Here is a 26816-nt window from a genome sequence, read left to right on the forward strand (position 1 = left end):
CTAGATAGTTCAGAGAAGGTATGAAGAACTTGATTGTGCAATGTGATCGGCTGACATGTTGTACAAGTCTGAAGCTTCCAGTCATATTTCCTCTCTTGAAGCCAACTGCAGAACCATTTGGACGCTGCTTCTAATCTCTCCAACTAAATGGATTATCATTCATCTCTTGCAGAAAGGAGTGGATAGTGATTCAGATTCAAATAGAGTCTGAGAAGAATTGGTTCCATGGCTCGCATTCACATTCACATTACAACAATTTAACTCACCAGTTAAGCTGCAGATAGTTTCTGTTTACTTCCTCTGTGGACAAAACAATTTCTAGAAAAACACAAGGCCTCTCTGTAATGAGAGGTGTTGAAGGCTGTGATGATGTGAATGAGGTTTATTGTTTTTGGAAATTAAAAAACATCTTTTTACTTTGCAGCTGTCCTTTAATAAAGCCACTTTCACTTCAACCAATCTTTCTCTCTTTCAACTCTTCCCTTCCTTGTCTTTCTTCTCCACCTTGCTTGCACCTTATTTTCATTCTCCTCATCCTGTTTTATTTCATCTTTCGCAAGACTAATTCACTCTTATGAAGCAATTTTACTGCAGTTACCATAGTAACATTCGGCAAAATCTCACAGCCATTGATGAGCTTTCTGGCTGAGTGCATTGCATAAACATACGCATGGGTACACACACACTACTCACGCTCACATTCACTGACTGTGGGTATGTGTGTGTGTGTGTGTGTGTGTGTGTGTGTGTGTGTGTGCGTGTGTGTGTGTGTGTAGGTGTATGGGTGGTTGTGTGGGTGCAGGTATTTGAGTGAGGTGAGTAGCAAGTAGCCAACTGTGATCATCAGCTGTTCAAATTCAGAAAGGTAATAAAACATCTTCGATGTGAAGCAGGGAGTCAAATAAAAAGGGAAACTGAGACACAAAATGGTCCAACGTTACAGCAGTGCACTCTGCCTGTATCTTACGTCAGAAGCCTCTCACTGGTAAACTATAACCAGCAGTTTATGAACCACAACTGAACTACATCACTGCCAAAAGAGTCACATTGTGGTAGTGATGTCAAATCTGGACAAAAATGGCATTTGATTATTCCTTCTTAAAAAAAGCACACATAGGTTTGAATCAGTCAAATATCTATTTTTGTGCATTATGTCCATAAGAGGGCAAAACAATACAACGAGAGACATGTCCATTTGTGTAGTTGCTCATTTGGGTGCATATTTTTCAGATGTGAGGTTGCTAGTGCTGAATGGTAGGCTAACTGTAGCTTTCATAGCTTGGATATAGCTTTATCTCAAGGTTCCACAATTTTGCCATCTACTGACCAAAACCTGAAGTATTTTCCAACAGGGCTTTTAAGATTGCTCGGAGTGCAACTCTCTCTCAGCCATCATGACCACACAGTTGGTGTTAAATTTTCTACTCGTTCCAGGTTGACCTACCTTTAAATCAATGTTGCTGTGTGACTGAGAAGTCACAAGGCAGACAGTCACAGTAGTGCTGCTCTCTTTCACAATTGAATATTAATTTTCACAATCGAATGCCTGCTTTTTTTCAATTCAATTATATAATTAAATTCAGAATATTCATTGACAGCTTTACATTGTGTGTCACCAGATTCTGTGAAAAATCTCTTTGTTTATGTCAAGAAAAACTGGTTTAAGGTAAACCAGAAGAAAAAACTGGAACAAGTAGCAAATGTCTATCAATGCCAATACTATCTCTAACAATACCTCCGGCAATAAAAAGAGTCTACTGATTGTCTCAACTACAGTCTCTTTGTTTACAGAAATTACACAAAGGTGTGCTAACTATTCAGACAATGACATACTGAACTAGAATGGCACTCAGTAGAGCCATACCTCCACCAAGGTTAAATATTAACTCATTTTGAGAAAAATTATAAAAAAATAAAAAAATCTGTATCTAACCCTTTAACCTGATCCACATGTTTTAGCAGTCAGTGGCAGCCATGTACTCTTTAATGCTGCAGTCTGCTGGGGCGGCAGCATGTCTGACATGAACACAAGGAGACTGAACAAGCTGGTGAAAAAGGCTGGGTCTGTGCCTGGCAGGAGTCTGGACACACTCAGGACTGTTGTGGAGAGACGCATGCAATGTAAGATGGAGGCCATCTTGGACAATACCAACCATCCTCTCCACATCATTCTGGCAGGACAGAGAAGCAGCAGGTTCAGGAGATCCTTTGCTCCCACTGCCATCAGGCTGTACAACAGTTCAGCCAAAGGAAGTGGACTAATCTAATTATTATTGTTTATTTATTATTAACTGTTATTAACTGTCTATCTACCAAAATTTAATGGGTCCGACCCATGTACGACATATAAATTGCAAACAGACAAGTGTAAACATAACCTTACAGGCGAAGGTAATAAAAGAGGTGCTACACAATTCTTTGCACTTTTATAATAATAAAGGACCCTGTTTACACACAACTCTATCTCTTCACTTGTGGATGTAATGCCTGCATTAAAAAGTGAGGACGTCTTACAGGTCACATCTATTAACCTGATACAGTATGAGCTAGTTTCCATCATGACCATCTAGGGGCAACTTCAAGGTAATAAACTTGAAATTTCTGACTTCATGAGTGGACAAGTCGATCCTCTGCAGGATCCGCCTCTCAAACTACCCACTGGTTCACTGGCAGTAATACCCTACCCTACCCTGTAGGATGTGTCAAACAGTTCAATCCCTCTCTCTCTGGAATAACAGTGCAGAAAAGCAGGGCAGCAAATGTAGAAGTGGACTCTTTGTGATGGCTGTACATCAGGATCAATGACTTAACCCCATGTATCTCACTGTGCTAACACAGCTTAGAGGAAATAGCTCCATCTTGGCTGGATTCAAAGAGCCCTTAACAAAGCCTTGTTGATTCTAGCTGTGGTCTGGTCAGCTCACACTGTGGCAGAGCGTGCTGTTGCACACACTACCAGACAGACGCACACACACTGTATGTAATTAGTTAAATTAGTGTTAAAATGGCTCACTGGTGTGCCACGTGATTTTGCTTATTAAAGTAGCAAATCAACGGTAAACTAATTTGTATTTACTATGCAGCAACCTGTTTTAAAAGGTTTCTAATTGAGTGTAGCAGAACACTTTGAATTGGAAATCTCCGTTCCTCTTCCTAAAGCGCTCTTCGGGGTACTAATTCATCATGTGGTGTGCTTTTGTTTTGTTTAGCTGTACCTTAGCATCATGATGCTGAGGGCTGATATATGCATGCATATGGTGCTAATTAAAAAGTAATTAACCTTTACTTGATTTGGTTCATCTTGTCACTCACTGCAAATAGTTCTTAATGGAAATCCAAGCAGAAATGCTAAATATACAATGGAAAACCAAAGTGGTTTGTGAGGAAATCCATGAGTAATATGAGTGCTGACCACACTAACAGACTGATGTGCAACCATGAAGAAATAGTTTTGGTTTGTGGAGAATAAATGATAAAAGAAAAGACAGCAAAAGTGACAGATAGAGAATGTTTCCCAGGGAGGGGGGGGGGGGGGGGGGGTCTGTGTTTGAGAAACATGTGTACAGTTCATTTTTCTTAATGAAAGGCAGCAGCTCAAGCCTCCAGAACAATGGGAAGCAGGAATACCAGGAGTGGGAGAGGGAGGTGACACACGTGCACGCACGCACACATGCACGCACGCACACATGCACGCACGCACGCACACATGCACACACACACACACACACACACACACACACACACACACACACACACACACACACACACACACAGATCAGAGATTAAAGTAAGAAAGAAAATGCTGGTGAATGGATGATGACTGTGTCTGCCTACATCCCACTGGGCTTTAACAGACATACCTCTGTTCTCCGTTTTCCTGTTCCAGCAGGAAACCCCAAAGACAGTTCAAGCCATTTCATAATAATTGATCACTCAAGCCACACTGTTTGTTTACGTAGGCCAATTATCCACCAATGTTCTTGTTCTGAGCTTTTTTCCATGGAAGAGTGTGAAACTCAAAAGCATCTGACTAAAGATGCTTTTAACATATAACCAGTGTGTAGTGTGTAGGAGAAACCTCTCCCCTCAAACTTCCTGACAAAGCAATGGCTCTGGGAGGTGAGGTAGGAAAACACAGAGACAGGCACTGGCAGACAGCCAGGGAGTAGCTGGATAGAGGGTGACCCAAGAGGGGGGCAGATGAGTTTGTACTACTTGGACTAAAGCCAACGTTTCCCTTTTCTTTTGTAATAAAGCCGACCATACTTGTGCAAGCTCTTTCAAATCAACACCAAACCCGAGACAGGAGACAAACAGTGTCTGAAGTCTTGTCAGATAGGTTAGGGTTGCTACCTGGTTAGCTTGATGCAGCCTAATGTTGTTATTTTCAGCCCTTATACTTTTAAATGGCCTCCTTAGCCTTCATTAAGTTGCTATGGTAACAGACCTGATAGGAGGAGGAGGAGGGGGAGGACATGGCAACCACACATTGTGCCTATTGATTCAGGAGAAAAAGAGTGAACTAGTGAGACGCACAAGATGACATGTTTCTTCAAGTCAATTTCAAAATCAACTTGCAGGGTTATGTAATATCATCCATGAAGCCACAGTGTAGATGTCTGTGGCCACTGTAATTGTAGCTGTAGCTATTATTCAGGTATTAAATAAGGATTATAAAACAGTGTTTACACTGGTATGCTTGCCCGCATTAGATATATACATGTGTCAAGATGTGGGATAAAAGTGGATTAGAGCAACTTCTCAGATGAGTCAAACTTGACAACTATTTTGGTGGACTGTTGTGAGAATCTGTTTGTGTGTCTGCGTGGACTCTCTTATTCTTCTTCTTCTTCTCTTTGTCTTTGTCCAAGAGAAAATGACCCCTGCCTTGCACATGGAGGTCATGTATAATTTGTTTGGCTCCCTGTCTGGGGTTTGGTGCCATGGTGGTGGGAGTTCTCTGTCTGCCAGCCACTGGATCACTGGACCTGGTTAATTGGTTGAATGATTAACTCCTGGGTCCCAAAGCTGGAGAGATATCCTACTGTCTCTTATTATATGAATTATTATGTGATTTAGTCTGCTAGCATCAACAGCTGCAATAAAAAGATTACATTACAGCACACAATGTGTGATCCACTCGTTATGTTTTCGGTCTTGTATTTTGAAAAATAAGAAATCATCATCCAAGCCTTTTATAAACCTGTGGTGCCTAGTTACACATGCTAAGGGGGATAATTTACTGTTCAGTGTAGGGGTTTAAGGGAACAGGGTCAATTGACCTTATATGTGCTCAGTTACATTGTTGTAATTTATTAATACTGACTGCCATCTAGAAATTGACCAAATCTGAATTACATGTCAATCTCACACTCCAGGCGGAACCAGAATTCCCGCCTCGTGGTTGTATCCCTCTGCCAACCACGCCACTTACACTTGACATGTCTGTTTGTCCGGACTCATATAATATATGTGGTGCAGACTTTAAAGGAATTATTTGGCAAAATGAAACTTATATTATATATCATATAATTATATCACAATATTGACATCTATGAATCTAGGGAGTAATGTTTTATGAGAAATATGTTGTCTTCACTTTAGAGACTGTTATTACAGTGGAGCACAGAAGACTGACGGAGAGCTTCGTCACATGCTGCTACAGCAGTCACCTGAAACTCAATATCAGCAAAACCAATGAGCTTGTGGTGGACTACCAGAGAAACAGGAGGCGCTCGCTCCTGGTTGTCATCCAGGGAGAGACAGTGACTCCTACAAGTCAAACCAATAAAAAACTCAACTGAACACTGAAGCATTCGTCAGGAAGAGACCGATCAAGGCATTCCTCAAATATCACTTGTACAAGGGCAAAAACATGTTTTGTAGGATCGCACCGACCTTGACTTTTGACCTTCTATCTTCTATTCTAAATCAGTTTATCCTTGGGTCCAAGTGAAAATTTCTTCCAAATTTGTATGGATTCCCTGAAGGCGTTCCTGAGATGTTGCGTTCACAAGAATGGGATGGACAACCTGAAAACATAACGCCCCAGCTGTCAGCTGTGGGGAAGCACATAAAGAGAACCGATGAAGCAATTTAAAAGTTCTCCATCAATTTAAATCTCAATACACCAACTGCTGCCTGTGTTGCTTTATTCATCCAACTGGGTTTTCCATAAAACTGATGACTGATGATAAAAAAAGACCCGCCTCACACCTGCTGGATACAAGGTGCCATTGGCATCATGAAAGTTGACGTCGGGCGACTGTAAAATGTGCCGAAGCTGAACTATAACTGATAAAAGATGCAAGGTCTATCATTTCTACCATTTTATGCATTATGAGAGAAAGAGTGGAAAGAGAGAGGGAGGAAAAGAAAGAAAGGGACAGAGAAAACGTGACTCAGGCAAAGTCTGAGCCTGGAGATGGTTCTGACTGAAGAACGCCCCTGGGGACGCAACAACGCTCGCTCTGCTTCCTGTGGTCAAAGAAAAATATAGAAACAGGATATAACATCACGGAAAATAACAAACAGAACGGAAGTTACATCAGCGTGGAGGACAGGGGTCAGGATGAACCTAGGGAACTGGGATATATTGAACAGCGTAAAGATTACTAAGAATATAAAGTTGTTTCTTATGTGCCGTGCAATGCAAGAATTTGCAACTGTTTAATGTGAACGTAATTAGTTTTAGGATTTTCAGCACTTAATTTCATACGACAGTGATTTGATTTATAGCCAAGTCTTCAAACTTGTGTGCAGCTTTTTTGTTAAACTTGTCTGAACAGTGATGAGCAGTGGGAGTAGCCATGACACATCCTTGTTTCAGAGAGGAAGACATGAGTAGTTAGCACACACAGCGAAATTGGTAAGTAGACACAAAATGCACAACAGTAAGCACTTAACAACCAGGTTACAGTCGTCCTTTTCTAGTAAGCCGATTTCTTAAATGTCACGTAAACAAGAAACCTAGTTCCTGTATCAGGGTGGGGAATTAGAGGAACCTTACTCCTTATTCCCTATTCTTTATTTTCATATAAAGATAACCAGGTTTTTAATTGGCTTTCAATTCTCCAGATTTACTACATGTGGATGCAGGCAGGGAAAGTAACAGCAGAGTGGCTGGATGACAGGAAAGATCATTATACAGAGCAATGCATGTTCGTATTTAACATAATTCCATCCAAAGTCCGACTGAAACTGAAACTAACACCAAGTAGCCTCTAGAAGTCTAAATAAGTCGGTCTCCACGATGAACATTGGACTATTTGACATTTTTGCGCTGCATTTTGTCCTCTCACTGCACTGTCAGGCTGCTCTGAGACACAATGCCAAAAAAACAAACAAACAAACAAAGAAAAAGAAAAAAAGAAATTAGCCAGGACTTTGGGTCTGAGACAGTACCTTCCAAATTCAGTCAGGAGACAAATCTGCAACATCTATACACAAGTTTACAGCAACCAGGTTAATACAGTTCATGTAAACTCATTTTCTGATTATCCAGGCAACTTCGTTTCTCTGAGTTGTAACACTTGTTTTGTCTTTCAAAGTTAAAAAACACTCAGAGACTAGAAATATGGAGTGATACAGATGTGACTCCATTGATTTAGAACAGGAAGTTTTGGCTATTGTTTATTTCGGTGCAGATGACAGTGTGTTTGGGGTGTAGGTGTCAAAACACTGGTAACAGTGTTGGAAACGAAACATCATCACAAAGACTTGGTACTGTAATTTGGCACCGTAAATACTTTCACACTGATGTACTGGGGATGGGAATACTCTACTCACAGAATCTTCATAGAGTGCCATTGTTAGCCCACAACACCCACACAACTCTCCCACTGTCCTTCAGTAGGAGATTGAAGTGGAGTAACCATCAAAAAGGTACAAGGTTACCACCAGATGATCAAACAGAACTAATGACACACTCAGCCATTATTCAACAGTGCGACTGGGAAACAGCCAGGGCTGCTGTACGAGGTCACTGTGTTTCCAATCAATAACCACAACTGTCGTCAGTGTTCGTGGATGCTGAACGTTTCCGACAATGAAGAAACTGCTACAATACTAATGATATTCAGCCAACATGCTTGATGCTAACCTTCACCGAAAACATATCAGAAAATCACGATCCTGAAAAGCTGCTTTGACCAAGATTTTTCATATTAACAGTGGATCAAATGATAAGTGTAAGTGAAAATGCTCACTCAGGGATGAACCCACAGTTTTGGTTTTATGGTGAGTCAACAGTCCAGGCTGCTGCTGGTGGTGTAATGGTGGGGGGAATGTTTTCTTCACTCACTTTGGGCTCCTTAATACCAATCAATCATGGTTTTATTGCAACAGCAGTATTGTTGCTGACCATGTTCATCCCTTCATGGGCACAGTTTACCATCCTCTAATGGCTACTTCCAGCATGATGATGCACCAGACCGAAAAGTCGCCTCAAACTGGTTTTCGTGAATCCAGTAGAAAACCTTTGGGATGTGGTAAACAGGAAATTCACAGCATGAACGTGCAGTTGGTAAATCTGCTGTTTAGAGAGTAAAGGGAGGCTCTATCCAGTACGGTGTTCTTAGTAGTAGCTTGGTGGGTAGATACGTGTCTTGTAATTGGTTGTGTCTATTATATCATAGTAAATCTAGAGAATTGAAACTTGGTCTTTCCTATCACAAAACTTGCTCTTAGCTGTTTCCTGTATATATGACCTGGGATTGGGTGATATGATTTGATACAATACGGTTTTGCTCCACAATTTGTAAATAATGTGAAGTACTTGGATTTACATGCACACATACATTCACATACATATGCACAAAGTCATGAGGTTAGGGAGAGAATGGGCCAAGACTGGGTTGGACATCTTCTTCCAATGCTATCATCAGTGAAGCGGATTTCTTGCACATAAAGAGTTAATATGTATTGTAGAATGACAGAATACCAAAGAGGAAGTCTCAGTAACTGTATTGATAACTAATCATAGAGTATGTCCTAACACAGCATTTGTCATTTGTGCAAAAGAGAGTCATAACCAACATCAGTGAAAGACGAATCAGATCTTACAGCATCTTTATCTGTATTGTGAACAGCTACCACAACAACAAAAAGACACTACTCTTCTTCATATTCCCCCTCCATGATAACTTCTTCACTGCTCACAATAAGTGCACAGCTTCAGAAAGCAATTTCCAAGCACATATTGCATTCAAGTTATTTGTAGGTGACAATTCAGTAATGGTACTCATCTCCCTTCGCCTCACGTACTCCAGTAAGGCATGCATCCTAACTGCCAAGCATCTCTGCAATCTCGGAGGAATTCTTAGTAGCTGTGTACTAGAGATCCATCACCTCCAAACTGCCACATTAACGTGTGCAACACTCCCTTTGGGAAATTATTCACATTTTGTACAGTTGGTAATTCAGTTCAATTCAAAAGCAGCTAGGTTCAGAATAATGTTAACAGTAATTGGGCATATTTGGGCATTCTTTAAACTTACGAAACACATTTTATCATTCACTATGTCGTCTTTTTTACTGAGCCCACATTTTATCTAATGCCAGTGTGTACTATTCATTTTCTAGTAGCTGTTCCAAAAATAAAAATATCAAATTAGCGTTTTATTAATTTAGGAGGAGTGAATTATTGAATTATTAAAGCCCTATTCTACGAGTTCAGTGACCCAGCACCAAATCTTCCTTCATTAAGTCTGGACAGTGATCATGGATCAGGTCTCAATGAGCATTGAATTTACGACTTTTGATTCATAAAGGGTGAACTCTGATTTGTAATTGGCAGTGTGGTGAAACACGCTAAGTAATAGCAGCAGGGAAGTTTCCTTTTCTTTGTGTCAAGTACTACCACCAAATACACTCTGGAAAGCGACAGCTCACAGAAAAAGAAACTTTCTTTTCCTCTGGTGCCCAGCATGACGCGACAGTGTGTGTGTGAATTCCTCAGTGACTAAAAATAGAACATCTGTTTCCCATAGTTCCCCTAAACCAATGCATGGCACCCTATAGGCCAAGACTTTCCTTTAAAAATGATCTATGTCAGCGAGTGTGTCTCTGCGTGGGACCTTTTAACTGCAGGCAATCTTTGAGAGCATTCTGCAGCCCATTGGGGCTGGATTTCAGTTGAGTGACCTCTGACCTCTTCATATAGAAGCCCATGGGACAATGACAAAGAGCATGGCTGACCAGCTGTCCCTCCAAACTCACACTGTGTCTGTCTGCAAGCACTCGCTCAACTTGGATAGTGAGTGCTACTCTGAGGCAAACTTGTTTTATTTTTTATCATAAACTCATCTCTACAGCCCAACATAAATTGTTGACACACATTTCCCAATCCTTATAGCTTTTCTAGACATCATCCCTATAAACCCAAGTCCAAAAAACTCCTCCTCCAAGATCCAGGCTGAAGACTAACACTACAGAGCGCTGCTGTTTGTCAAACGTCCAGTGAACTCATTAAATATTTCCAGAAGTGTGGCTGATGTCATATTTCTAAATGTATTTTTTCTTCTCCTTACAATCACTGATGAGTCCCAGGCCACAGCTACTCACAGGCTGGAGATCACTGTTCAGGCAGACAGGCGCTGTAAAAAATGTATTCTTCTTAAGCCACATATTCAAGTATAATCACAACTATAAGATGCAAAGCTTCCTTACAAGTTTATGAAAACAAGTTAGAACAAGTCCTACAAAAACTGAAACAAATCTCATCCTTAATGGGTGTGAAATGTCAAATGAATGCATGACACATTCATCTACTGTGGTGGTGCTATGACAGTCAATGGGTAAGCACACTTGACCCAGAGTGAACTCTAATCTTCAACCATCACAACAACTCAACAGAGAAGTGGAATTGTACCTTAACTGCCCCGACTGCCCCGTCCCTCTTGTTCTGACCTGTATGGTGAGTGCAGACAGAGTAGTGAAAGGTGTAAAGCCACTGAAGTGAAGTGAACACTCTGGCTGACATTTCCACAGGTAGGAATTTACACTGTACAAACTAATTTTGAGATTTGAGTGCCTTTGCCATTGTTAATCATCCAGGTGCAGGCTTCACAGCCGCTTGTCTCTGCAAACACTCTGGTAAAAAACAAGTATACAACAAGCCTAAAGCTTTGACGCTCACTTAATGCAACACTGCGCAGGAGATCTCCCAGAGTTCTCAAACCCAATGTGAAGTACCTATGACCTACTTGTGACATCCAATTCACTCAGAGAAGTTTTTGTTTCCTGGTTGAAACCAGAGGAAGTGACATAAAGGGAGCTCTTGTTGAGTGGGTGTTTATATGAGAGGCCCCACATTTTAAAACCTACTCCACTTTAGCTTTGCTTGCGAGCAAGCACAACAGCAAGCTTTACTGTCACTGTGGAGGTTTAGACCACTAGTGGTGCTGTAGAACAACATGTTGATGAGCAGGTGCATTTATCTCTGTATCTCTCTCTGTATCTTGAGTTCTGCCATGTGTGCCTATGACTGTAGGATGAGTGGAAAATTTTACAATGAAGCAAACTGCTGGGGACCATCACGCACATATGCACATCAGAGGCTCTATTTTAACAGTCTGAAGTGCATGGCGCAAGTGAATACTTCCCTGCAGAGCCTCATTCACATGTAAGAGACATCCATGTTGCCTGGTAATGTTATGCAACACACAATGTGTCACAAACAATGCTGCGACCTTCTGGGGCTGTATTGTAGTGTTCTACCTGACTTACATCCAAACATCTGAAGCACATTTTCACCACACTCTGCTTGTGCGTGCGAAGTGAATGCGTGTTCTGCACACGCCTATATAGGCACATATTACTGTTTTGATCAATCACACATTCACTCTCCGCTGCCTCTGGACGACGATGTGCCTGACCACATTTTCAAGACCGACATGCCTATGGGTGTTCAGATGGGCGAAAATGTATTTGTTATTCAAACAATTTGGGCGTTGGATGAGAAAAAGACGACTGTGTCGGTCTGAAACTGGCAAAGACACTTGTGTTTTCCTTTGCGGTGAGTGTAAGATACAGCTCAAAGTGTTTTCTACAGTTTATATTCACTTACCACTAACAAACAATTAACAGTGTAGATGTAATGTCAGCAGTTTGGTGCTTTCAAATGGTCTGTTGGACGTCTGTTTACCAGAATACTTAGACTGAGCTGTGTACTCCTCGAGTCAGTTTCCTGGTTTTCAAAACGCTGCATCACTCAGAGCAGCCATTATTTACCACCTGATAAAAGAGTGAGAGGAATCTAGACAGGAAAGAACTGTAGCTGCCTCCTCCAGTGTCTGTCTCTTCTCTTATCTCCGAGTGTATTCCTCACTTAAACTCCTTCCATTTCTCTCCGTTTCTGTCTCCCTCTCTGGCTCTGGTCATAAATCAGCAGTTACATAAACTGCCCTAAAGTTAGTTTCCACCAATGTTACATGACTCCCTTAAGTAAGAAATGGGATGTTATAGAACCCTAGTTCATATGGTTCAGCCGAGCTTGTTTGTAGCAGAATTAAAGTGTTTTCACCAGGTTTTTAAACAGATATAGGCATAAACACATCATAGTGTGTGTGTGTGTGTTTGTGTGTGTGTGTGTGTGTGTGTGTGTGTGTGGGCCGCTGCAGGAGAAAACCAGGAGGGAGACAAGTCACCTTTTTCCATGATATAACTTCCTTAAATCAATTGAAACACAACACAGCTCTGGATTTGCTCCGCACACACACTACCCACACACGCACACACACACACACACATTCACACACACATACACACACACTCACACACACATACACACACATATATGCGCACACAAGCGCCCGCACACACACAAACTCGCACTTGCACACACACTTGTAGCAGTAACATTTACGCTCACTTGGACATGCAGAACTTTTGCATATGTATGTATAGAACAGACACACACTCAGTGAAGTTACTGCTACTCTACTTTCACCCACCTGCAACCACAAATACACAAACTGCACACTCGCTCACGCACACACACACACACACTCGCACACACACACACAATGACAAACGGATGATCTGTGTGCAGAGGTGTGATGGCATTAACTGTACCAAGAGGAGATAAAAGACACTGTCACCTTCAACGACGGTGAAGGACTGTGTAATTCTGTGATATAGCACCATCTGCTATTTAGTATTTTGAATTCACCTGAAATTACTGGTTGGGTAGCAAAGCAGAAAATGCTTCTTCTATATCTAAAAATACATTGTGTGTATTTGGTAAACTTTAGTTCCTAAAAGTGGATCATTATCTGTCGTTTGGTGATGGTTTCAGGATTCTGACAAACTGATGTTGGGCTCATACAATAATACGTCAATGAACCCCAAGGTGTCAGGCAGTTAACCACCATTTTTAAAAATGTAGGTTTTACGCATTTTACCTTTATCTGATAGTGACGCTAAGTATATAGACAGGAAATAAGGCGAGAGAACAAGAGAATGACATGTAACATAGATACACAGCAAGAAATCAAACATGTCATGTTGCAGTTATGTGTCTTAACAATTACACCACTGAAAGCAGTTAACTACCATGTTTAACCATGTCATTTTAACAACCCCACACATTTAACGATCACTGATACTGGGCAAAATACCAGTGGCTTTGTCTTTATCTTATAATGTGTGCCAAAGTTCCTTATGGTTAAAACACCTGCTGCCGTCTGTGGTGCTTATTTGGTGAGGTTTTGATATTTGCTCAAACTCCATGTAAACTCATTAGTTATGCAGAAAGATGAAAGCAGTTGTTAACTACGGCTACAGGAAGCTGTAGCTGCTTCACATTTCTAGACTTACAGTGGTTGGTCAGTGGAAAGCTTCAATTCTGAGCCAGTGACAGGAAGTGTTATGTTTGCATGAATTAAAAACCGTAACTCCAAACAGCTGTTAGTTCAAGCAGGGAAGATGAGTCTGCTGCTGTAATGTTGTCTAATTGTGATGAGGACATAAATGAGCTCAACCCTGCACTATGATCCTATCCAACCCAGGTAGATGGTGTAAAAGTAATAAAGGAGCACTTATTTATCATCTGGATGTTGACAAATAGACACAATATCAGTGAAGCAGTTTTGCCATCTGACCCAGAGATAAAGCCACCCCCCAGAGATGAAGCTGGAGAAAAGCCCGACCTGACCCGGTGCGTGTTCTGTGTAAATGAAAGCTGGAGAACAAAATGAGAGAATACCATGGTAACCATCTCACCCTGCTCTATCCTCCCATTACCTATGTTATAATGTGTGTGAGTGTGTCGAGCTGTTAGCATGAAATGACAGAGTCAGTTTGAAGTATCCCATAATTTACACGAAGGATCCTAGTAACCTGTGCAATGTTTAGATCCAGGATTTTCTCCCTGGTTAGCTCTTGAACGTCGAGCGTAAACATGGCTTCACACACAGGTTTGACATCGCATACATATTTCTTCAGAATATAGTATATTCATATATCCCTTTTTGACATTTTGAAAATAAAAAAATCAATGTGTCATCGTGTCAATACGGGACAAAAGCTAAAATACCACATGTGACCATCTAAAGCTGCCACCTGATTCACTTTATTCATTCACTCCAGCTGTTTCAATACTAGAGTTATACAAAATTTAGGATAATATTATATTTGTTCACCTCTTGCACAATGTTGTCTGGAAAACAATCAAGAGTGTGCGCACAAACACACACACACACACACACACACACACACACACACACACACACACACAACACACACACACACACACACACACACACGTGCTCTGAGACAATCCATTGCTGCAGGATGTCAGATAAAGCTACTGGCTGTGTGCTAGAGGCGTGTGTGGTGTCAGAGTAATTGCTGCCAACATGCCCAACTTAAAACACACACATAACATGAAAACACACAAAAAATTAGATAAAATATTGTGTGCGCACAAACACACAGTATTATTTTAGGATATGGACATGAAAACAAAAGTAGGACATGACTTTAGTCTCTGTCTCTTGACTCAAAATGGCCTCTTGTCGTATTAACGCAGCTCATTTCACAACAGGAAAACACTTCTGGATGATGCACCGTCAGGCTCACAGGACATTTGGAAATGCTCAACACAAACAATACACACTGGAGGCTTTAAACTGTGGCTTGAACAAAAAATTCATATAGCTTTCTGAGGTCACTTCTGTGTTGCTTTGTGAAGGAATTATCCTGATGAAACATTTACATTAAGGTCATAAAAGCAGGAGGATTGACTTTTTAGAAAGGATTAGTTCAAGACCATTAACATATAACAACTCCTTTTTATAACTTAATGCTATTGATTGATTAAAAAACATACTTATATTCAAATGGACTTTGGAAAGTAAAGCACAACAACCTTTCTCCAAAAAACAAACTGTAAATCCAGTCTAATCAGCACAGCAACTACACTAACCTTCTACACAGCGTCGACCAGCATTGACGGATGGAGTCAGTAGATATCTGCGACTATGACACTTTAGTTAAAATGACAAAGACCTGTTACATGCTCCTGGCTCGTCTCCACTTCGTTAAGTTGGAGCTCGGAGGCACGAAGCAAGAGATAAAGTCTCACAGCAGATGAGAAGCAGGGAGAGAGGGAGGGAGGTGGAGAGAATGAGAGAGTGGGGAGTATATTGAAGGGAGATCCAAACCACTTGTTATCCACGTTTCCTTTTCTTTCTACCCTGTTTGGGCTAAATGTGGGCTGGCATGCCTTTGTTTGAGGCATGCAGGGAGTGGGGGGTTATGGAGGGTGATGGGGGGTTGTCAAGCTGGACACTTGTTAAGAAAATTCCTAAAAAAAAAAAACTCTGGATAAAATGCCCTCATCTCATCAGATTATTGGATTTCTTTAGAAAAAAAAAAAAATTGACCATGATACTATAAGTTACATTTTAGCAGCACAAACCTCTGAGGCTTTCCCATCCCCTCCGAGGGGGGGCAGGTGGCAGCTGCTCTGCCCCTCACCCTGCCTCTGGCTCTCTCCAGCCCACACTACTGCCTCTAACATTAGCAACGCTTTGGAAGGAAAAGCCATGTGGAACTGCCCATCACTTCCAGCTACTCGACACATAACATGCTCTGCCCCCATAATGATCACACTACCCCTCTCTCTCTCTCTCCCTCCTATCATCACTCATTTCCTGCAGGGGGTTTGAAAACAGATCTGGCTGCGTTTGCTGGGGGAGAAAGCAGCTAGTCTTCTTCACACCCTGATCAGGGCTCTCCCTTCAAAACTCAAACATCACACTACATCTCTGCTTTTACCTAAGGGTGACAAAAGGAGTTCCGTGACATTAACAGAGCCTCATTCACCTAAAAGACAACTTCCCTTCTGCACAAGTATGTGACTCAAATGCATGAGCTAAAGGCTGTCCTCTATCCAGCTTTAACTTGCTGCACACTCCTCTGGAAACAACCACTGGCTTCTAAAGCACACAACATTCATACAAAGAGAAAACACAGGAAGCTTACCTCACTTTGTAGCGACGTACAAGCTGTTCAGCAGTCCATCACCCAGCACTTTCTCCCTAGACTAAGTTTGTGGCAGCAGCTGCAGAAGAAGCAACAGGCGAGAATAAAGGAGTGCACCGGAGAGAAACAAAGATGAAAGCAAGAGAGAGGAAGCTAGAAGAGCGGTGAGGCGAAGAAGAGGAGTGAGAGTGAACGACGGAGACAGAGCCAACGCTGACTGACAGACTAGTTTGAGCAGGAGGTTTGTTAAAAGCCCACAAACTAACTCGCTCCTCTGCCTGCCTGCCTCCCCAGCTTGACGTCAGAGCGGTCACATGACCTCAGTCTGGTGTGGAGGGGAAATGAAAGAGGAGGGGAGACAGAGAGATAGACAGAGAGGGAGCGAAAGAGAGAGAGACGGAGAAGCCTGTGTTGCCTTGGTAACAGGCACACTGCACCGCAATGATTTCAATAGGTCATCTGACACACACACACACACACACACACACAGACACACACACACACACACACACACACACACACACACACACACACACACACACACACACACACACACACACACACACACACACACACACACACAGATTCTTACACACAGTAGCTGGAAAAAGCCAAACTCAGAGCTGCACAGACAGACTGAACTGGACAAGACAAACAGAGTGAAGGGAGAGTTAGAAACTGATACGAAGTGGTTCAAGTTTCCTATGTTGTTGTTGTTTTTCACAGTTCTCAGAAATACATGTAATCAGAAAAAGAATGTGCACCAGACAAAATGCACTTTTGAACTTGTGCTCAGGCTCTTAGCACCAAAACAAGCATGTTCTGCTCTTTACACCAGTTTGTTTTTATTATAATTCAAGACCTTTTTGAGGGGCAAGAAAGGCCAGATTTTATTGTATCTTTGAAGCTTTTCATTCTTTATTTTTAGCAGATTAGATTAAGATTATTTATAAAGAACATTTTATGTATTTGCCATGATTTGATTCTAAAGACAGCGAGGTCGATGTGTATCTGGACAGATGAAAACATGACTTATTAGAAATGTCGCCACTCTGATGTTCCCAAGAATCCTCCAGTGATTAATTCAACACATGACTAACAAAAGAGCTATATCTGTATAAAGGAGCATGGAGAAAAAATAAATAAGAAATGAAACTTTATTACTTCAGGGGAGAGGGGAATACACTCGCTCTAGCTTCAATAGATTTTTATTTCATTTATATCACACTGTGAGAAGAGCTGAAGAAGCAGGCCTCAACAGATTTCAAATATAACGCTCTGATTAAACGGCCAATCAGAGATAACAATGAAATCAACAAAGGTGACAATTAACAGTGGGGATATGGGTTTGATTAGAACCTCATGTCTCATTAGAGTAGAGACTGAACTGGTTTATTACTGTCACTGTCACTGCCTGACTCTTTCAGGTGTTTGGCACAAGAGATGTCAGAAACTTCTGTCTTCATCCAGTAGCACAGAGCTACTCAAGTGGATTTGAGGTTGCTATGGTACATAACAAAAAATACAACAATTTAACGGATAAAATGAGTCTTTTATATTTATAATATGACCAAACCTTGTCATTACTTTCTACTTCTGCAACTAATACATTTGTGAACAAGGAGAAAAACCTACTGAATTCTGGAAAATGTCTAAGATGTCCAGTTGCAATTTTTTAAGTGCAACAGCAAATACTGATATTGAGTGTACTGATAGTTAATTACTGTTTTCTTTGCTTATATTAAACAATGTCTTTTATGGTCTTAAAAAATATGTATTAAATCAGAGCAGCTCGCTGCCTTGGTACATGTATGTAGAGCTGCAACAATTAGTCGTTTAATCAATTAGAAAACTTCAGCAACTGTTTTCATAATGAATTAATCGTTTGTCATTGTTAAAGCGAAAATGATGGTTGAATTTTACAGGTTCTCAAATGTGAGACTAAATAGGACTTGATTTGGGTTTGGACTATTAATCCGACAAAAGAAGACCTCTGAACACTTGGAGTCTGGAAAACTGGGATGTTTTAGAAATATATTTGATAAAATAATCAGCAGATTAACTGATGATTCAAACAATTGTTGCTTGCAGCCCTACATGCATGTGTGTGTCTAAAAGAAACTCTCTGTATTCAGGGATTTAACTTTTTTTCATAGTGGTCTGTTGAAGAATCACCTCCAACTTCCAAAATGTGCTGTGCATTGTGTGAAGTTTATCTGGGGAGGGGCTCGTCTATGAGACAAAGACTGAGGGTGTGCAGTGTGGGAAGAAAAAAAAGGATTTCAGGGCCAACCAAAGACCCTCCTTATCCCATCCTCCACCAAGCTGTGAGTATGAACAGCTTTGGTCTGATTACATTCATTTGGAGAGCATCTGCTGGCCTGTTGAATTGAGTGCTGTGGGGCCCAGGGCAGGGTGGGGTAGTGTGGAGGGTGGGGCTGAGGTCAGCCAAGTGAAAACCACCCCCCTCTGGACTACTGTGAGTAAGGGTATGTGTGACTGATTAAGAGGCACATGGACAGAGACATGAGATGAAATGCCACACGGCAGAGAGACCTGACAGAATACATGGAGAAGTAATGTAATGAAGCCTGCAGCTAGGATAAACATGACTGTAAAGATCCTATCGAGGAGTCCAACAAGACACGAGAGTGAAAGCCATTAGGGCAGAGAAGAGCAAAGCACAGGGAGCTCAGATGATGTAAGAAACTGAAATGAGTCTGACTGTCGGGTGGGTAAATTGGTCGAGGGATAAATTAGTTAGATTAAAGCCTGAGTCCTGGGATTAGTGAGCTGACTGGTGATGCCTGGGCTGATTAAGGTGAACACATGGCCTTTCAGAATAACTTTTTGAGCAGCACTGTCGACCGTGTTAGAAAGGCCAAGTTGCTTATACTGTTTCATGTGAGCTGCCTTTGAGGGTGGGATGAGACGCTGGTCATCATAATAAAGGGTCGGGGAATGATAAAAGCAAAGTATTCATTAGTATGTGAACAGGCTGCTGAAAAGTTACTGCAATACAGGTAACACTCAGTCACTGTACTGCATGTCTGACATTTTCACCTCTCTGCATACCTGGCCCTATCACTGTGGAAAGTGAGAATGCCTGTAGATTTTGATTCATTGATTAATTGACTTTATTGTCCACCTCAATGGAAATTTGTCTTTGGCTTCTCCCAAAGTAAACTAAAAATATATACAATCCACAAAACGCAACACACCATTAAAACCGTACAACATGTCAACCTACAATTGTGCAAATGAGCAGCTAGCAGCAGATGGTTATATAAATACCAGAGAGCAATTTCATGATTTCACCCTCTGGTTTTTCTTCTTCTTTGGATTAGGAAGACAAGATGCTCTGTTTTTTTTTTTTTTTTTTAAAACAGAAGGTGGACACAAAGTTTTAGTTGGTCTTGTTGGTCACCATAACCCCCGCCCCGCTGCTCTGGAATCAGTTTTCCTGGCCGAGAGCCAGTTCTCTGGCTGTTACAAATGTGAAGAACTGGTTTGAGATCAGGCAACAGATCAGAGCCTGCCCTTGGTGAAAAAGGGATACTTATAACTTTTCAAAAGTTCTTTTCACTGCGTTTAGTCTCTCTGTGCAGGACTTGTACAGAAGCATGTAACCAGCTCCTGTGTGTGTGTTAGGATGTAGGGTGGGTAACAGGCACTAGAGGGAATTCCTTCCTGCAGAATGCTCAGGAAGCAACAGCATGGGCGGAAGAGAAAACAACGTCTCTTTCCAAGGCAAACCCTTCAGAAGTTCTTCCTTTAGAAGAGGAAACACTCCCCACACTGAGTCAATGTTAGAAACTCATGTCGAAATAACTCCATCATTGTCTGCAGCATGTTATTAAAAGCTCAGGGCACACGAAGTCAGGTATCAGACTCAGACTCACAAATTACTAGAATGGTAAATCAACATAAAACAGGGCAATGACAAATGTCTGCTTATGTCTTTGTAAGGGTGAATTGTTGTTGGATAGTGAGACCTTGAACCTGAAGGTTGGACCTGTATCAGAGAGCTGTTACGTTAATCTCAGCAGCTGGACTGGAGCTATTAGATAACAACAGATTATAAAATGGATAATCAGCTGCCAGTGAGGGAAGGCCCTGAGCTGCTAACAAGGTTGGAGTGTCCAACAAATCAACGAACACATAGAGAACGCAGACACACAGTGATTCCTCTACAGTTTTTGAAGGTAGGAGGTGGTGTTGGTGTTTCATCATTTTACTCAATGAATTTAGAAAATCATTTGTAAATGCATCTGTAACAGGATAAGCTTAGTAGCTATAAAGGTGTATTTTCATGCTCCAAGCAACAGAGGGAACAGAGCTCTACAGATATCCCTGTGGACAATGCATAAGATGAGTCTCTGGAACATTTGATCTCGGTTGAAATTGTGTTAAAACAATATTTATGACATACATCCCTGAAATGCCAAATTTTCATACGATTGGGATACCTGTGATAGGGGCACGATGTGAGTGGTTTTATCTTGATAAAGCCTCTGTGACTTAAGCCTATGATACACTTGCCTTTAAGTACATGTTCACATGGGCTTGATGACGACCCAGTGTATTGTGTTTCTGAAGAAACAACAACAATGGCTTGAAGTTTTGAAGAGAAACTCATTTATAATGTTCTGTACATACAGATGGATATACACTTGGTTTATTTCTGCAGTAAAACTGGACATTTTAACATGGGAGTCTATGGGGATTGACTCAATTTTGGAGTCAGCTCCAAGTGGTCATTTGAGGAACAAACACTTTCGTGTTGGCTTCATTTGTCAGCCCCAGGGGTTGCTGCTTGTTTTTTCTGCTGTGATGCCAAAATTAAAGAATAGGTTCACAATCTTTAAAGCCTCTCTAAAATCAACAGTCAGGTGCACATGTGAACATTAAAATACAGTAGGTTTTGCTTGCCTTTTGTTCATACCGACTGAAACATCATTTGAATGAAAAGGAGGAATGACTACGGCATGTAAAACATGTTTATGAGCACCTGACTATTGTTTTAAGACAAAAAATAAATTGTGAACCTGACCTTTGACAATACAGTAACTTCACTGAATATTGCCATGTTTAGATCTGTTTATGTTGCGCAAAATCACAAGTTCTCAAAGAAGATAATCCTGTGTCGGGCAAAGATGATTTGGTCATTATCTGCTGATATAAAAACAAGTAAATAACAAGCCTAAAGCTACACTTCCTTCTAATAGTAGCGTAAAAGCAGTGGACGAGGGTACAGCTCCAACTGACACCTCCGAAAAAGAGTGTGTGTAAGTCATGTACCCTGAATGGAGGGGACTGACTGGGCAGAGCCTCCATTAAATATCTGCCTGTGTTCCGTATCCGGTGCAGATCCCTTTGCACACAGTGAACACTTCGTAGATATCATCATAAGCACATATGCATCAAGTGACAAATCTTCCACTGTCTTCCTGTTTTTGTGGATTAACACACACGGGCCACACAGCTGATCTATACTCAATCCATCAGCTGTTTGAAAACAGGACCTGTTGCTGATTTGACAGTAAACTCTGGGAAATAAAGCAGGCTTACCATTGGTCACAGTGCAGACAGTTACAACAATTTATTCTCTCAACCACCCACCAACACCAATGTCTGTTCTTACTGTTCTTCTCAGAAAGCTGCTCTGTAAAAACGCACTAAAAGCTCACATTAACAAACTCGTTTTATCAGGTCAAAGTTTCAGGTGATGTTCTGGTGCAGATGTAGGTGTCCGATGCTCCACGTTTCTGAGGATCTGCTTGGAACAAGGAGCTTTACTCTCAACAGGACAGATAACGCATGTGGGGACTACAGTGATGACGGTGTTGCAGAATTACAAGCGCCACCTTTTTATATAACTGCCGATTACCAAACACATACAGGAATCAGCAGAAACCTGGCCAGCAGACAGGGAAGTAGAGTCATGTCCCACACACCATATGGTTATGAATGTAACAATGCACAGTCCTGTGAGGGGGAAGGGAGGGAGAAGGGGGGTGGTAATGTGAGAAAGAAAGAGAAATGGAGAGAAAAGGAATCTACATACACCCCACCACAACAACCACATGACAATGTGCAGCCATGCACACTTACATACTGCACGAAACCTCTATAAAGAAGCTGCACTGTGCATCACTACTCCACTATAATTTTTTTCTTTTTTCTTTTTTTTTTTACTACTCCATTAACAGAGTTTACCTCTGACGGTGCACACTCCTTTATCCTGCAGCAGCTTTAGTCAGAGAGTCTCTCACAAACAGCAGCTGTTCTCATAGCTTCACATGTACAGTAGGTTAATTCATTGCTCACTGAAATGAGGAGACAGGACTGTTTTAAAAACAAATCTCCTCGTGTGTTATGTAACTGCAGTACATGAGGTGGGTGAGCCGATGCAACTCGCTGAACAGGCTAATCCGATGTACCACACCGGCTGCCAAAACAAATGACGAAAGCATCTTAAACCTCCGTTACTGTGTAAAACATACAGTGTGATAATGTGCATTAATTCAAGAAAAAAACTGAAGTAAACAACAATTTGTCATTTAAGTTGGCAATTATTTATCATATGAATAAAAATATTGAATATTCCCATTTTTTAAGATGAATTGTAATTAATCTTTAGCAATGAACCAGCTGCAGAGTTTAAAGAAGTGAGCTAAATTAATGTTAGAGGTGGTATTAAAATAATGATGGGGATGGGGAATTATACTGATTATAATTATAATATGCATTTAAGCTGGTGATATTGTATTAAAAAAGTGAGTGAATTTAGTAAAAGAGTAATTAAGTGTGCATTTCTAAGTATAGGTTTAGTTCTCACTCCAGTTTTGTATGAATTAGATCTCCTGAATAAGATCCGATCCAGATCTAGGAGCAGAGTCTTTATCACAGTCATTAACCAAAATGTGGTCTGAAGAAATTAATCTTCCTAAACTCCTACAATCAGACTTTTATCAAACAGACCTGTAAAAGATGTACGAAAGACACACTTTCACTCAAATGCATGTTTTTTCCACTTCTTTTGCTGCTGTTGTGCCTCCCACTGAAATTCTATGCTTACATTGTGGAAACCTTATACAACCTGCTTTGGCAATACTAAACTTAAATGTGTTCATGCCAAAAGATAAGATAAATTTGGAATTTGGAAAGACATACTGTAGATATGTTGCCCACCATCCTCCTCTTGTTTCATACTTGCGTTCCATCACCCACGTTCAACCACCTAGTAATAGTAATTTTTTTCATGCTGAAAATGATAACCGTAGCATTTTGTATCAAGGATTTTTTGGGAAGTGATTAGCTGAGGTGCTCTTACTGAAGAGAGTAGGCTGAAAAGTGGGTGACTCCAGTGAAAAAGGCAAAGTTACGATTATGAAAACTTATTTCAACAGAAAAAATATGATTGTTTAATGGAACAAATGGGACTACTCTACACTTGTCTGTATTTCAACAGGTGCAGATTAAAACTGTATTTCTCTGACTGTTAAGTGGTTGGATTGGGGCAGTGAGAATAATACAATGTTAGCAGACAAGAGGATAAATACAGTACAACCTTCATGCGAAGTGATAACTCAAAGCTGAGAGAGAACCTTGCCAGACCGTGTATACAGCGATTCACAGTCAAAAAGCAAAACATAAAGAGTAAACCCACTAAACATTTAAGCATAATGAGTGAACTTCACGAGAATAGGGTGAACTTCAGGTGAGGTGTTCAACCTGATGAACCTGATAACAAAATAATTCTCACTGTCACGCCGGACCATCAGACTAGATCTGATGCTGATGGTCTGGATTCAAGTCATAAAGGTCAAACATGTTAAATATAATCTTAATAAGCTTTTGAACAACTCTTTCTTCTCAGGAGTGTCTAAGCACCACCATGACGCTCTCTTCCCTCTTGGTAGTCATATTAATTATATTACTGTGTATGACTGAACCTTTGATGTGTGTATATTTCTAATCCAGAGTGGTGAGAAAATCATTATTTACAGAATGTATTTATTTAATCCAATTTATAGCTTGGGAGGTGGGCTGTGAAGAAACAGGAAATTGGGGGGGTGAAAAAGAGAAGGATTGTTATACAATCGGCAAAGAGTATCAAGAGTTACTCAACTGCATTACAACCCACTCTATCCCTGGTGATTCAGGAGCTATAAACAGAAGCCAGAAGAAAAGACTGACGACTGGTCTGTCCCATCTATTGTTCTTCATGGCAGACAGCAGGCTGGATGCAGAGAGAGGATTAACCAGAGCCCACTGTCTCAGCCTCTCTCTTATCAGAGAGCGGCAGGTTGGGAGTCAGGAGCGAGAAAAAGACACATCACCTCCTCTCCTATGAGTCATGCACTGGTCCTCTGCTCACTATCCCTGATACGCACATACAGGCTCCACACACGCATCAATCATGCAGAAATAGAGCAGTTGTCTCTGCATATTAATGCCCGTCTACTGGCATGCAATGGATGGACAGATGCAGCTCGCCTATCAAATGGCAGACATAACCAGATTCATGGAGTAAGCTCACAGCAGCAGCCATCGTGCTTTTATTTTCATTGGCTAGAGACTTCCTGTGAGTCACCGGTGTTTCCAACTTTGGACAAATGAAGCTCAACAAAAGTTCAATCAGGAAGGCGAACTTCATGCTACTCTATTTATTCTCTCTCTCTATTAATCCAATCAGATTTTGAACCAGCGTCCATGGCCCCTTCCACTGACCTCATTTGATTTCCTGCTCCATATCTCATCCATCCAGATCCTCAATCATTGCTATTCACCCCTTCACCACCAGTGTTAAGATCCCATCAGGGGATTTTCCTGTACAGCTCATGGGTTGACTTCCCCTTTAAATGATGACAGCATGATGGGACCTATTCACAAACGACTTCTCATATATTTCTTCAACTTTCTTTTGTGTAAACTGAGTTGAACTGAATACTCTTTAAGCCTCTCTCTATTAGTCCATTTTCATTTTGACAGTCAATTCACAAAAGGCATAATCCTGATGAGGAGTAATTTGGGGATTGGAAACCAATGGTATATTCAATAAAACAAATCCAAAAGTTTAAACTAAACTTTTATTCTATCAAATGAACCAAATTAACGGAAGTATTATTTTGAAATGCTTTATGTCAACAAAGACTGACACGCTGTAAAATTGGTGTGATCACATAATAAATCTAAAACAACTGTGTAGTAATCTTGTAGCTTTTATAGATACTTGTTTCCATTTGCTCAGATCCACTTTAAACCTGGGTTTAACTAGACTTTGGCTGTTAATACATGTGGGCCCCTTAGAACAATGGTAAATATGGGTTTATCCTAGGTCACTGCATCAGTCTAAAAACAGTATTATAGTAACAGTCTACAGCAGCGCTCTCCCCACCAGCTCCACCAGAACATCTCATTAAAACCAGCAGCTTTTACTGCTGTGAATCTGCTAAGAGGGAAAAGCTGTCAGAGAGGGTGAGGTAATCCTGCTAAACATAGTTACATCGAGTCTGATCTGATGGAGTGACCTGGAGGTTCTGCAAAACAACTAGGCAGCAGGACAGGGGCCATACTCAAAACATCTCAAACAAAAAGAACAAAACAAACAAATACATACATACAAGTGGTGTTGAAAGACCGAAGAGAAATTCTTTAAAAGGAACAATTTGCAAGGTGCAGTATCTTATTGCTACTGCAGCCGAACAATTAACATGTAATATGAAAAAACCCCCCCAAAAAAGCAAAAACAAAAAAACAAAACAAAGCTATTTAGCTGTCAGACTTTCTCAATTTCTATCACACACTCATACTGTACGTCCAACCCCTTAATGTCAACCATAAAAGTAAACAGGCTTCAAATCCAGACAGTTGTTCCTTATTGTGGACTGTAAAAGAAATACTCTCAAATACAACATATCTGATTAAAAGTCAAATGACTAATACTTTCCATGCGGTCTTCTGTGGCTCATTTTACAGCAGCTACCAGATACTGGTTCAGTGACTACAAATTTCTTTAAGGAATAGTTTGACACACCTATTAGTTTTCTTGCCAAGAATTAGATGAGAAGATCGATACCACTCTTGTGTCTGTACACGAAATACAAGCGCCAGCTAGCAGTTAGCTTAGCTTAGAATGAAGACTGATCAACCAAAAAATAAAAACAACAAATCCTGGTTTTACAAGAGTTACATCCTGGAACTAATGTTTCTATTCAAGACTAACCAGCTAATTATTACCTCTGTCCATAGTTTCAGAACCAGACTGAGTGAAGTTTCCCTATTTTAATACAACTCTTATATAAGTGGTTGTCATCTTAAAA

The 26816-nt window shown here is 40.8% G+C and overlaps 1 protein-coding gene across 7 annotated transcripts in view; it reads right to left on the reverse strand.

The window, feature by feature from the left end:
• Positions 1-26816, reverse strand: part of LOC130172133 (neurocalcin-delta A) — a 71131-nt gene that overhangs the window by 23068 nt on the left and 21247 nt on the right. For 3 of the 7 annotated variants that reach the window (XM_056380578.1, XM_056380577.1, XM_056380579.1), the window contains one exon: positions 16489-16567. The exons of 2 other annotated variants lie outside the window; for them this stretch is intronic. The gene's annotated coding sequence lies outside the window, so the exon portion shown is untranslated. Of the gene's footprint in view, positions 1-15427; positions 15567-16488; positions 16790-26816 lie in introns of those variants that run through there. 2 more of the 7 variants (XM_056380576.1, XM_056380582.1) reach the window with 2 other exon arrangements.

The sequence above is a fragment of the Seriola aureovittata genome, chromosome 7 (assembly GCF_021018895.1).
Source record: "Seriola aureovittata isolate HTS-2021-v1 ecotype China chromosome 7, ASM2101889v1, whole genome shotgun sequence".
NCBI classification, from domain to species: Eukaryota; Metazoa; Chordata; class Actinopteri; order Carangiformes; family Carangidae; genus Seriola; species Seriola aureovittata.